This window comes from Sceloporus undulatus, chromosome 3, assembly GCF_019175285.1.
Source record: "Sceloporus undulatus isolate JIND9_A2432 ecotype Alabama chromosome 3, SceUnd_v1.1, whole genome shotgun sequence".
Taxonomy (NCBI): Eukaryota; Metazoa; Chordata; class Lepidosauria; order Squamata; family Phrynosomatidae; genus Sceloporus; species Sceloporus undulatus.
The window spans coordinates 221,653,252-221,665,841 of record NC_056524.1 but is presented as its reverse complement, the minus strand read 5'-3'; the positions used below and the strand labels follow the sequence as shown (position 1 = coordinate 221,665,841).

The following is a 12,590-nucleotide window of genomic DNA, read 5'->3' as shown; positions in this document are numbered from 1 at the left end:
GGCAAATTTGCAGCCATCTGCATGTACTTAGACTGCAACTCTCACCAGTCCTAACTACTTACTTCTGTTCCCTGTGAAGTGGTGGGAGACAGGTTTCAAAGCCAGAACTGATTTCTTCAAAGTGCATTAAGATGTACATTTTTAAAAGGAATACATACATTATTTTTTTGTTGTTGTATTGAATAATAAAAGAGATGTAGTGTTGCACACTGCAGAAATAAAGCAACTTGACATCACTTTTACTGTCATGGCTCCATCTTGCAGAATCCTAGGATTTGTAGTTCAGTGAGGTATTCAGACTAGTCTAACATACAGCTGTGGTGAATCAGCAAATTACAAGTCCCAGGATTCTGTAGAATAGAGCCATGATAGTTAAAATGGTGTCAAAAGTGCTTTGTTTCTGTAGTGTGGATATACCCTGAGACTTGGAAAGACAGCTGCAAAAGAACTAGATAAGATCCTCAAATGTAATGATGTAACATTAAATACTGAAACCATAACCACCCATGATATTATACTTCCAGTTTCTGTGCATGGCTGTGAAATCTAGACAGTAAAGAAAGCTTACGTAGGGTCTGTATAGATGGGGGGAAAGGGATGGATAGAGGCCGCTCCTTTCTCTCACAGATCATGGCCGCTCCAACCACACAGTGTAGCAATGATGCGCTATGAAAAAGGAGCCATAAAACGCAGCTTCTTTCTCTGCCATTACTGAGGTGCCATTAGCGTCCTGGAGCGGCACAGTGACATTCCTTCTGTGCTGTCCCCAGACAGTGCGGCAGGGCTTGGGAGTGTGCAGATCCTCTGCTCTCCTGAGCCCTAATTTAGAAGAAACTCGTTTGAAATGTTGTGCTGCTAGAGAGTTGTATGAATACTATGAATTCCAAAAGATCAAATAAATACATCTTTGAATAAATCAAGCTTGAATTCTCCCTAGAAGCCAAAATGTCTAAACTGAGGCTATCATACTTTGTACATACTGTATAATGAGATGACTCACTTGAAGTAGAAGTTAGTAGAAGAAGGGGAAGATTACATTACAGTTGGATTATTTTAATTAGGGAAAGCATGGCCCTGACTCTAATTCTAAGTCTCTAATTCATGGGGTAAACAAAAAGTGGTGTTAGCATGGGCCAGAATATTCTGGGAGCAGTTCAAAGTATTCTGGTCCCAGAACTGTCCCAATATCCTTCTGTTATTTGGGGCTCTCCATTGTTACACTGGACAGCTGTTCACACGTTCATCAATGCATTCTAAACAGCTGCCTGGCAAGACAATGGAGGACTCCAGAAGATTACAAGCAAAAGGTGTTTTTTTGTTTTTTTTTAAAGCACATTGCGGGTGTTATTCTTGATTTCAGACAGTTCACATCAGAACTGGAGTTTGGGCCCTGTGTTGTCCAGACTTGTCACAGTTGGAATGGAGGGGAGGACATTTTGTGTGGCCTCTGAAGACAGGGCCAGAATCACATTGATGGCAAATTGATGGCAGCAGCAATAACAACATTCATTAGTGCTCTACATGCAGATTTCTATTTGTACTAGATGTGGTACAGATGGTAGCAATATTAGGAGATAGCAGTTGAGAGCCTGTACAGCTGTAATGGGATCTAGGAGAAGAGGAGAGAACAAATAAGGATCAATACAGTGTGTGTGTGTGTGTGTGTGTGAGAGAGAGAGAGAGAGTCTACTTTAGGAGGAGCCACAAAGGATAGCCTGTCTAGCACCCCCACAAAGATGGGATGAAAGGTGCTTCCAAAGCTGCTGTTCTCCCATCAATTGTGGAAGTCCAAATGAACACCATGAAACTGTTTCCTTTATTTTGAACTTGTTGAGAAGCCATGGGAGAACATTCCCTTGGGATATAACCCTTTAGTTTGCAACTATAAGTAAGGTCTTCTCCAAAAAGGCAGCATGTTTACCTTATATTCTCAGACAGTAAAACAAGGGACCTGCTTATCTGGTTGATATGTCCACAGTTCCCTTGAGAGTATATTCAGAGACAATGATTAAATAAAGAGATGGTAAGTAGGATGTAACGCAAAGTAAATAACCAAACTGTATTGTTGACTTATCATCCTATTTGGAGCATAAGAGCAATGTTTGCGACGTGTAAATACTTATTAGAAGAAAGAGCTAGTTATAATACTTTGGGAGAAATACATATTTGAAAGACAATGAAGGCAAGCTTTAAAGCTGCCAGCTCTTTTCTCTTAAGATTATTCTGATGGTGGGGGTGATGACATGGAGTAGCATCCATAACAAGTGATTGTTGATTGATTTAATGTGTTGCTGATGTCAGCCAACCAAACACAACTCTGTGTTTCATCTATTTATTCACTCCACCCCTCTACAATTTGAAGGACACATTTTTTAAAAAAAATCGATCAACCCATAAGTGTTCAGTGAACATTGTTTTATTTTATATTTCTTGTTTATAGAGTAGATTGGCAAGAGTATGTAGGAAAGGAAAATGCAATTTAATGTGCCCGAGTAGAGCAGATCAAGATAAGGCAGCTGAGTGCTTCCCACAGTGATGACAGGTTGCAACAGAATGTTTCTGCTTAAAATGCAACCTGCCAAGTCTCGCTGCAGCAGGGGAGTTCAATGTGATCTGATGGGGCCGGCTGCAAGGAGATGTCATGCTGCCATCTTATCAGAAAGGCTTGCCAAAATGCAATCTGATGGGCTGTGCTGCAGGGACATTTGTCATCATAAAGGAACCTGATGGATCAGCTTGTGGCATTGCTTAAATGCAGCTCAGTTAGTTAAAGTTCTTATGACATAAAAAATGCAGGGGTGAGATTACTAGCATTTGTTTTGTGACCAAATCATAGGAGGGTAAAAGGTGATATTAGATCGTTTGGTGCTTACAGGGCCAAGAACAAGGGAAGGGAAGCTGGTAAAAAATTCCCAGGGCTGAGTAATTCAAAAGTGGGGCTTGACTATGTTATATAGGTTTTTGTCTTTGAGGCAGAGTGGCCAAATCCCATACATTTTAATCTAGCAAGACTAGGAAGTACAGGATTTAGCCACACTCACAACAGATCAACCTTTGAGCACTTGTTGTGTGCTTTCAAGTTGTTTCTGACTTATGGTTACCCTAAGGCAGGGTTTTCTTGGCAATTTTTTTCAGAGGGGGCTTGCCACCTCTGAATGTGACTTGCATTTGGTACACAGCAAAATCGGCTCAAATTACATACCATTTATTCTAGTTGTAAGCATGACAGGGACCTGCCTTTCTTGCTCTCAGCTGTACCAATGGTGTCATTAAAGTTGGCATGACCCGGTGCGGTAACTCATGGTGTGCCCACCACCTCTCATTGAACTCCTCCCATACCACACATACAGAATCTTTAGTAACTTTTTTTGTATTAACGTTACTCATAAATCGTAATTCCCATATATCACTGAATGTAATGGTAATAGTTGCAATATAAAACAACTAGCAAAATTAAAATAATACCTTTAAATTACAATATAATAGGCACATCCTAAATGTATTTACATATGCAGTGTGCCCTTGCTTTACACGGGGGATCTATTCTGGACTCTCCTGCGTAAAGCAAATTTAAATGAATGGGGCTCATGCATGCGGCGGCACAGTGGTGCTTGCATGCCATAGGCGCACACCCCATTACTCCCTATGGGATGCGCCACCCCTTTCTCCCCATGTGGTTTTCAGCGTAAACTGCAAGCTGTGTAAACTGCGCCCATGTATGATGTGGGCGCACTGTACATAGTTTCCTGTTGTTAAAGTGAAAGTTTGGTAAGATTTGATGTTTTTTAAGAAAAAATTCAAATAAAAAAATTAATTAAAAAAAATTAAAATAATAATAAAAAAATAACAGGTCCTCTCCTTTCTCCTCCCACTGAGCTGCACCCCACTCACATAACCTCTTTAGTGTTTTAAAGGCATACAGGCAAACTCCACAGTCTAGTTCTGCCAAAAAGGTAGATGTTTTGGGAGCAGTGGTATCAACCCCCCCTTAGGGTATTACCTGCTGTGGTCTGTACCCCCACACACCCCTAGTAACACCCTGAGCTGTACAAGCCCAGGAAACTGAGGTAGCATGTGAGGCTTGTTGTTGTTGTTGTTGTTGTTGTTGTTGTTGTGTGCCTTCAATTTCTGACCTATGGAGAATCTAAGGCTTGGTGTCTTGTTTCTTTCTTTGCTTGTTTTGGCAAGATTTGTTCAAGGGGGGATGCTTTTGCCTTCCTTTGAGGCCGAGTGTGTGTGACATGCCCAAGATTACCCAGTGGTGTTCTTGGCTGAGCAGGCATTCAAACTCTGGTCTCCAGAGCTGTAGTCCAACACTGAAATTGCTGTACATTTTGGCTATCAAGACTATATAAAACTTAGCTCAACACTTATGAGATAAGTCTCATGAGAGCCTGGAACGTTCATGAGAGGGTCTCTCATAAGGAGACTTGCAGCAACCTCCCTCATGCATACTGGCCAGTCTTGAGCTGGCTTGGTAAAAGAAATGGTTGTAGCATATTGCAGACTGAAAAATCTGGTAACCTTAGCAGAAATTCCAACCCCCACTCCGTTTCCAGAGCCTGAACCCACTCTTGGAAGTCCTGCCTGCTTCCAGGGAACTGCATGAGTCTATCCCTGGACAAAGAACTGGAATAATTCAATGTAATGGAGAAATGAAACAGCTGGGAGGAAAGGAAGAGAATGAAGGCAATATGGGTTCTCTGTTTCTTGAAAGCTTTAATTATGGTGATGCTCAGTTGGGGACATAGCTGCTCTGTATTCAATATTATCAAGAAGGGAGAATGTCAACAGATTGAGTTTTGGCTATCAAAATGGTGCTGTAGGGGGCCAGATTGCACCAGTCAGTATTCTTACAGCTATACAGCAGGCACAGAGGACCTGCCCTGGGTGGATTTTGACAAGCTAACAAATGATAAGTCGCCCGATAAATTCTGGAGCTCAGCTAGATATCTGGGAAATGACGTAAGGATCTCATTTTTGGGAGGCTCTTTGCACACACACACACACACCCGACTTCCAAACAACCCTTTGTGTCCAGTGGGAAAGGGATTTGCACCTGCAATTAAGTTCTGCTTTTCTTATATTGGAATCCAGAATAGTGGCAATAAGGAAGCCCACTGCCTTTGAACTTTCCAAACATGGGTCAGCAACACAATGCTGGTTATAGTTTTGCTGTTTGGCAACTTCTCCTTGGCCTCTATGACTGCTCAGTACCTTGAAAAGATCTCTGCAGGTTCTTCTTCCATTTCCTTCCCTGTCCTGGGATACAGCCCAAATGCAGTTATTTGCTGGCTCTGAGCTCTAGTTATTTACTGATCCATCTGAATGCCCAACTTTCCCACTCTATAGCACCAGTGGGCATGATGAAACTTGGAGAGGCATCGTGACTACAGTCTCACAGCCAACATTCACATTTCTTTTGCTGGGAGTTCCTTTAGAAAATGCACAGTGTAGATCAACCTGCTGTGTCTGAACTGTTTGGCAAGGTGTACTAGGATATTCCCAGGGACCCTTTACAGTTTCTCTCCATGATTGTTGGATTCAAGCTGTGTTGATATCAAATAGGGTCTGCCCACTGGTAGGCCCCACATCCTTAACTCAGTAGGAAACTTGCACTATTAAAACATGCAATTGTATATACAGCATATAATAATGCTGCTTGCAGGGAGTCTGTACGGTACTTGCATGTAAATGTAATTGTGGTTTGTTGGAAATCACTTGATATGCATTTCTTTGATCTCTCCCCCTCTGTTCCCAGTTCAATTACCAAAGGAGAAATTTCTCTCTCTCCTTCTCTTTCTCTGTGTATGTGTGTGTGTAATTCCCCCCTTTGTTATAATATCTGGTTTAAAAGACAGCCAAATGCAGCACAACCGACTGCTGTGACAAAATGCACAGAACAAAAAAGGAAGGTGATTATACATGTTATTTTTATAGAGACAATGGTGGTAGCCAGGGCAGTGGGAGTGGGGTGGGGAGAAGGAATAATGGATCTATGACACATGGCTAGTTCGGTTTGCATTCTCTTACTTGTTTATCACCTTTGGTATTATCTGGTGGATGTAACTATCCTGGATCACCTTGGTTATTCTTTTTTTCCCCCTGGCTTATACATCAGAGGTAACAACAGATGGCATGAGGGTTACAGTCCCCCTTATTCAGGATATCCCACCAGCTATTTCTCTGTCCCAGGATGACCAGCCTGCAAGTGAATGGCTGCACACTCCAGCAGAGCACAACTCGAGGAGCAGGAGGAAAAGTCTTTGTGGGAGATAGAATATATGGGGTTTTCCATTTTCTATACCTGACATAATAAGCACTTAAAAGAACAGTTGTTCTGTTAGCACAGTTAATAATACACATAATGTTTCTGCCATGACTTGATCAGAGAAACACTCCTGGCAAATATTGCTAATAACTGACAATGTGTGACACCAGCAAGTGAGAAAATGCTATGTCTTGGTTCAGACAGCTTCCTTCCATATACAGGATGCAGTGATGGACTTCTGCTGGTATAATGGCAAACTCCAGTGGTAGTAAGTGGAAGAGTGAAACCTTTCCACTTCAGCTCCCCCACGAAGCACATCAACCACCTGTGGAGACCTGGAAAGACAACCATAGCCAGATTTTTTGGAAGTGTGCAGGGTTGTAAGAAGGGAGCAAAGGGAAGGAAAATTTCAAAATTTTTATCAGTGCAATGTTAGATTTAGTGTCATGCCAGAGTGTGCCTCTACTGGGGCTTTGTCAGTAGCCTTTCCCAGGTTCTAAAACTCCCCACCAAAGGAGGTTAGGTTGACCCTTTCTGTTGCCCTTCCACCTACTAGAAATTTTTTTAGTCCATCAGGCCTTCCCCATGGTGCAAATGGGTGAGAATTTGGTTTGATTTTTTTTTTAGTAAGACCTTCCCCAAACATACAGATTTTTTCATAAATGTGATGGAACAAAAATTAAAGCAAATCTAATATAGGAGAGAAAGAAATAGATTTTATTGAAACAGAGGGCTCTTACATCTGGTTTTGAATCATTGTATTTCCCATGTTTGTTGTACTGAAGTAAAATTTCTATCTATTTTTCTGATCAGAGCCCCTTTCACACTACACAATATGTTGTTACTGTTGTTTGAAGTCATTTCTGTCAAGAAAAAGCAACATGGGTTATACAGTAAATGAAATAAAACATGTATGTGTGAGTCAAGGTGACTCAGCAGAAGCCAATTGGGAACCACACAGGTGTAAATGATAATGGAATTAACAAGTCCTGAATGCCAAGAACAGAGAGGCAAAGTGGATAATTGGACACACCTGACAATTGTTAAGTGGTCAAGGCTGAGATGATGAAATCACTAATTGTAGGATGAACCAAGAGAACCAATGAGAATGGTGTACACGCCTACTGGGTGGAAACAGAAAACAGTGGGTGGTATCATGCATTGACTATAAGAATGACTATGAATCCAAATGTATTTGTGGGTGTAGTGTGGATTGTAGAGTGGATAGAGTGAGGAGTAGTGTATTGTTGTGTTGGAAGTTTGGAGCTGTATATAGTAGAATAAAGTAGATCTTTATATAAGACTACTGAGTTTCTGGTGTCTTGGGTGAAGCTACAAGAACCAGCTGCATCCTGAAGAAGGGTGAAGACTTTCTGTGGAAGCAAGAGTGAGAAGGCTTGAAGTTTGTGGGGTCTTCAGCCTATTCTCTGTAACTCTGCTAAGCTATAACCACTGGCCAAAACTGGTCAGCGACGGTGCACAACCAGGTGGTGAGTTCCAGGCTCAGAGGTGAAGAGCCACAACTCCCATCATCCCTGACAATTTCTGCTTATGGCAACCATAATACAGAGCAATCACAGCAGAATTTTTCAAAGGAGGTTTGCCACTGTTTCCTCTGAGGCTAAGAGAACATAACAGGCAATGTGGTGTAGTGGTTTCAGCATTGGGCTACAACTGGAGATCAGGGTTCAATCCCCCACTGGAGCATAAAAACCCACTGGGTGACTTTAAGCAAGTCACACTCTCTCAGCCTCAGAGAATGGCAGTGGAAATAACCCCGCTGGGAAAAAAAATCTGCCAAGAAAACCCTATGACAGGATTGCCTTTATGGTTGCCATAAGTCAAAAATGACTTGAGGGCACACAACAATAACAACAACCAGGTCACCCAGTTGGTTTCCATGTCTGAGTGGGGATTTGAACCCTGCTCTCTAGAGCCATAATTTAGTACTCAAACCACTAAACAACACTACATGCCTGAGGGCAGGGAACCGTCTAATTAAAAAGATTGTATGTACAGCACTGTGTACATTTACAGTGCTTTATAAATAAAGGATAATAATAATAATAATAATAATAATAATAATAATAATAATAATAATAGCACTATAATTCTACTTTAATTTCCACAAGAGAATCCTGGGATTTGCAATTTAAGGCGGGATCTTTAAAATTCTCTTCCAAACAGCTTTGGTGTCTCTCTAGTGAAAGTCAGTCTGGCATTTTGGTTTGAGTGTTGGACTAGGACTCCAGGAGTCCAGGGTTTGAATGCCCAGTCAGCACGGAAATCCACCAAACGATCTTGAACAAATAATACTCATTCACCCTGGAAGGAAGGCAATAGCAAATCTCGACTGAAGAAATCCTGCCAAGAAAACTTCATGATAGGCTTGCCTCGGATTTGCCATAAGTCAGTGATAACTTGATAGCACACAACAACAACACCATGGCACTGCAATTTTGTAGTGTGAAAAGGCCCCAGTTCTTCATTTTCAACAGTGGATGGCAGGCAGGTGCAGTATAGTCACCTCCATTTTGGCAATAGCACTGTGTTAAATTCACCAGTGGAGATGGTTGAGTATTTGGTTTGGTTAGAACTTTCCAAAAATTGTCAAAAGGAATTATTTTGAACAGAAAGCAAAACTGAGATGCTTGTGCATTCCTTTCCTGATTTGCAGAAAATAATCCCTTCCTATATTTAACTTTTTCCCCATTCAATTAAAAAAAAAATTGGAGAGTTTGCACTGAAACCAATTAAAATTTGTTGATATCTGTGAGGCAAGACTATCTTAAACTCATGTGCTTTGTCTTAATTGGCTTGTGGGCTGATGCTGTAAGATTTCCTATCCATATGAGTTTCAAAAACAATTAGTTCTTAGAGAGCAAGTGCAAAATGCAAATTATACTTCACAACTAAGATCTGGTTGCAGAACTGCCTGTCTAAAATAAATCTCCACATTCTCATCAGAATTTGTACAGCAGATAATAAATGAGAGTAGGTGTGTACTGCCAAGCAGAGACTATTTGCTTTCCAGATAGAACATGACTGTTGAGGTACTGCTGTTCCTGACATTTGCACACTGGACAGGTCTATTGTATTTTGGAGTCCATATTAAATAGTGTAAAGGACATCCAGTATTTATGCTGTTCCTGGAAGACTATGCTGATAAATGGCAATTAATATGTTGTGTATGAATAGAAAGAGAATCACTTTAATGCAGAAAGAGCCATTCATAATATGTTTAGCAGAGAGAAAATGTCCTTAATCCTTCTGTAAACTTCATGATATATCCTCTTGTGGATCTAGCCAGTTAAACATCACCTGTAAAAACACAAATGCATTTTTGGTGTGCAGTGGTCTATGCTGCCTTTAAATATTCTAAGGAGTAGGAGATTTACTCTTTATTTTAACATCTAGCTGCCCTGACTTTAGTTTTAAATGGAAGGGAGATTGTAAAAAAAAACACCTATATATGGGGGTGGGGGAGGTTGCAAAACGATTGTGAAAAGGAAAGTGACAGGACATTTTTGCTCCATTAGTGGGACAAGGAGGAGAAGACTATAGATCATAAAAGAGTTTAAGTATGTAGAGAGATCTTCTAGCACCTTTGAGATTAACTGAAAAAAAGTTGTCAGCATGGGATTTTGTAGACTAAAATCTACCACCTCAAATGCATTTGATGGAATGGAAACTAGGGACAGACATATCTGCCATTGATATGTGAGAATGTCAATTGAAATTCAAAATCCTTTGTGTATGGAAATGAAGTGGCAAGTCCAGTTTTAACTATGTTTTTTTCTAAACAAAGGCATTGGGAACTAGCCTTTGTGTGTGGAAATGTAGTGGCAAGACAAGTTTGGCATGGGAAACTAGCCTGTAGGTGAAGAGAACAGATGACTATAGGATGCCCTCATGAGGATGGGGTCAAATAATTTTGAAATGTGTGTAGTGGGCCAGGAAGCCATTGTCTTTGTTCAGTTTGTTGCTGAGGGAACTGTAGTCTGTAGATGACCTCCAATTCTGCTGTTTCTCTTGTCCTCTGATGTTATTGGTTCCCTTTCCAATAAGTTGAATGAAGACTTACCACTTAGTCCCTGAATTGTAAGGAACACCTGCAAAAAAACTTCTTTGATTTTGCCAGGTTAGCAGGGAAAGAAAAAAACACACAATAAAAACAAAAGAAACAGTTAACATTAATAAAACATTACTATGGAACTTATTGCTCTGCTTAAATAACCTGGTTTACCTCATCCAAATTCAAGCCCGGGTCTCAGGCGAGCTCTGGCAACCATTAATAAGGCTGGGTACTCACCCAGCGGCTTCGGCAGTGAAATCCTTGTGCTATAACCCAGCTGTCTCCCAATTTAGGCTTATATTTGGATGAGCCAGATTATTTAAGCAGAGCAATAAGTTCCTTAGTCTCCTGTAGTGGTTTTTTAAAAAGATCGTTTTAGGAGGCCCTTCACTCTGTCCCACCACCTTCATAGGTACATTTGGTAAGGACATGAGAGAGGGCATTCTCAATGGCTGCTCCCAGACCCTGGAACTCCAAGAGAGGTTAGATGGTACCTTTCTTACCTTCTTTCTGCAAGCAGGCAAAACCCTTTTTATTTTGGCATTCCATTGACAACTGAATTTGGAGGTAGTGATAGGGAAACAGGTCTGGTTTCTTGAGTTGATCTTGACTCATGGTGACCTTATGGGTGAGACATCTCCAAGACTCGCTATCCTCCACTGCTCTGCTTAGGTCCTGTAAATTCATACCTGTGGCCTTAAGAGAATCCATCCATCTAGGATGAGGCTTTCTTCTCTTTCTACTTCCCCCCAGCTTTCCTAGCATTATAGTTTTTCCAGTGAGTTGTGCATGATGTGGCCAAAGTAGAACAACCTCAGTTTAATCATTTTGGCTTCCAGGGAGATTTCCAGCTTGATCTGTTCTAGGATCCATTTGTGTTTTGGCTATCCATGGAATCCTCAGCACTCTTCTCCAATTCCCAGTATATATAGCAGTGTACTAAAATGGTGTCCCATATATAAAATGGGAAAATCAAGGTGTGCTTTTTGAAATATTTTTTAAAAATAAGAATAATGATAATGCCTTTTGTTTTTATAATTATTTCTAATATTTGTCATAGTTTTTCAGTTCTACTCACTGAGTGTTTGGGGAGACAAACATAACTAAGATGAAAATGGCAATAAATGGAGAAGAAAGTGAACACATAATGGCAATAAAATGCAGACAGAAGTGAGAACATTAATTACAATAAAATCAGAAAGTAACGTTAGAACCCAAGAAAAAAGAGCCAAAAAGATTTAATACAAATGTTTCTGTGCTACACAGTTATAGAATTGGATAACACTTTAACAGTTATGGCTCTATCACCAGCATTCCTTGATCTGTAGTATAGTAGGTCCTCTGTTAGTGTGGTAGTTCAGGGAAGCAGACTTGCATTTTCTAGTAGAGAAATCTCTCTCACCAAATTAGAAACCCCACAATTTCATATGATAAAACTATAACAGATAAAGGGCTATCAAACTGATAGAACTGTGTAGTGCAGATACACCCTCATAGTCTAAAATTTAATAAAGAAGGGGGCTAATCTGATAGACCTAATGAGGTAACTTTACAATCCATTCACTAATAAAAAGACCCTGGCCATGATTCTCAATCCTTTATTTATCGATATAACTGCCTTAATTATGTTGCTAAGTAGGACCTCCCAGCCTGCCACCCCCACAATTCTCATTTACTGGATAGGAACCACTGTGAGCAATAGTGATATATTACCTTGTTGATTGGAAAGTAGCAGCCTGATGTTCCCACCAATTCCTGGCCCCATTCCCACTGGTGGGTTTGCTCCTGAAGGAACTGGGCAGATTCAGAGGCCCCCTTCCCGAATCTATCTGTTAGCAAGTGCCCACTACAATTCAGGGGCATTTTAACCCGAATACCTTCTACAAGAAATCGGGTTTAACATGAAGGTGCCTGCTATCAATCAAGCGATTGTCATAGGTGACGTTTGCAGCACTCATTGGGGCATCGGAGGTGTGCTTCCCCCCCCCCTTTTTTTTTAAAGAGTCAGGCACAAAATGCGCACATTTTGTCAAATCAAATTTAAAAACCTCTTTTGTGTGTCTCTGTGTGTGTGGGGGCATTTGGGTCAGTGCAGGTTATGATCTGCCCTTGGCCTCATTTTCAACCCCAAAATGCAAGCTAATGCATCCTGTATCCCCCACTCCTTGCCACCCCAGAATGCCTCTTACACATGTAATAATAATAATAATAATAATAATAATAATAATAATAATAATAATAATA

At 40.7% G+C, this 12,590-nt stretch overlaps 1 protein-coding gene across 4 annotated transcripts in view; it reads left to right on the top strand.

The window, feature by feature from the left end:
* The window catches only part of EPHB1 (EPH receptor B1), a 585,803-nt gene that overhangs the window by 362,978 nt on the left and 210,235 nt on the right, over nt 1-12,590 (top strand). The gene's annotated exons all lie outside the window — the stretch shown is intronic.